Source organism: Sciurus vulgaris (genome assembly GCF_902686455.1).
Source record: "Sciurus vulgaris genome assembly, chromosome: 10".
Classification (NCBI taxonomy): domain Eukaryota; kingdom Metazoa; phylum Chordata; class Mammalia; order Rodentia; family Sciuridae; genus Sciurus; species Sciurus vulgaris.
In genome coordinates this window covers 107243419-107245349 of record NC_136470.1, presented here as the reverse complement: position 1 = coordinate 107245349, position 1931 = coordinate 107243419, and the positions used below count along the sequence as shown (strand labels likewise).

The window sequence follows — 1931 nt, the reverse complement described above, 5'->3', positions numbered from 1 at the left end:
AAGCCATCTTGGGCAACTTAGCCAGATCATGTCTCAAAATGAATTTTAAAAGGGATTGGGGATAAAACTCATCGGTAAAACATTTGCCTAGCATGCAAGAGGTCTTGGGTTTGAACCCTAGTAACCCCCATCCAACATATACACGAAAGTGACTAGTTCAATTTCCATGTGTTTGTTTAATTACCATAGTTTTTCCTGGTTTTGATTTCTACTTTTATTTCATTATGAGATAATAATATACAAGAAAATATTTGAATTTTTTATGTTCATTAAGGCTTATTGTTTTAGTCAGATTTTTTTTTGACATTCTGACCAAAAGACCTAACAAGACAATTAAAAGAGGAAGAGTTTATTTTGAAGTTCATGATGTCTCCGTTCATAGATGGCCAAATGCATTCCTCAGAGCCTGAGGCAAGGTAGAACATCATAGCAGAAGAGTCTGCTGCAGGGGTAACCTGACAACAGGAAGCAAAGAAAGAAACTCTCCTCACCTTGGAAAAAACATTTATGTCAAAGACATGTCCCCAGGGACCACCTCATCTAGCCACACCTTATTGGCCTACAGCTACCAGTTAATCTCTATCAGGGGATTAATTCACTAATTAGGTTAAGGTTCTCATAACCCAATATTTTCACCTCTAAACTTTCTTGCATTGTTTCACAAATGAGCTTTTGGAGGACACCGTACGCTTAAACCATAAGGCTTGTTTTTGGCCTAAAATATTATTATTGTTATTATTTTTGAAGGCCAGATCTTATTTATTTGTTACTCTTAAAAATTCTTATTTTTGGCTGGACTCACACTTAGAAGTAGAAGGTCTCAGAGAGGATACCCTGCGTCTCTTGGCAATCCATTCCTGGCGTTTTTTTTTTTTTTTTTTTTGGCTTCTTTCATTCTCCTTGCCAAAAGTTTGGCATATTCTGCAGCCTCTTCCTTATTTTTCTTAGTAAGCTGTTTCTTCTGAGAATTACGCCGGCGTTTGTGTTGCAGGACAGATGGAGTAACAAGACACTGAATCCTCGGTGCTTTGGTCCTAGGTTTTTTACCTTCTTTTTTTAAGGGTTTTCTGACAACATATTGGCGGACATCATCTTCCTTAGACAGATTGAAAAGTTTGCAGATTCTACTAGCTCTTTTGGGCCCCAGTCTACTAGGTACAGTAGTATCCATAAGTCCAGGAATATCCTTCTCTCCTTCTTTTTACAATAACCAAGTTAAGAACGCTCAGATTGGCATCCACAATCCAACCTCGAACAGATTTGTGCTTTCTCTCTCCAGTTCGCCTTGGTCTGTAACAGGAGTGCCCCTTACTCAATAGCAGATGAACATGGCCATGGGTCAAGACACCCTGCCTCATGGGGAAGCCTTGTTTGTCGTTCCGCCACTGATTCGGACCACATAACCCTTCCATTCTTCACCCAGAGCGTCAGCAGCAACTTCTGTGACCATACGCTTCTCATAAAAAGTACAAAGTTTGTGTTCATCGTCCACTTCAATGAATTTCTGGCAGCCAGTGGCTGGGAAGGAGATATTCGGCTTCATTTTGGAGCATCTGATCTCCCACCCGAAAATATTATTTAAAAAAAAAAAAATTCCATGAGCTGATTCTGAAGCAGTTCGATGAACTTTTCTGTAGATGTTTCTTAAGTCTCCTTATCTACATTTCTTTGTTGAATTTTCATCTAGAATATCTATCTACCCATGAGCGTGGCATATTGAAGTCATCCCCATCATTGTCCGGGTGTCTATCTCTTCCTTTATGTCCAGTAATGTTTGCTTTACAAAACTGGGGGTTCTGATGTTCTGTACATATATAATTAGAATCATTAAATCTCCTACATGAATTTTTTCCTTTACCATTGTGTACTGATATTTGTTGTCTTTTCTGAAAGATTTTGGTTTGTCTGTTTTTTGGATATAAGAATGGCTT

At 38.5% G+C, this 1931-nt stretch overlaps 1 pseudogene across 1 annotated transcript; it reads right to left on the bottom strand.

The window, feature by feature from the left end:
• Positions 1–782: 782 nt before the first annotated feature.
• On the bottom strand, positions 783–1543 carry LOC306638291 (small ribosomal subunit protein eS6-like; annotated as a pseudogene). The gene has a single exon. The product of its transcript is annotated as a small ribosomal subunit protein eS6-like (transcript).
• Between the last annotated feature and the right edge of the window lie 388 nt (positions 1544–1931).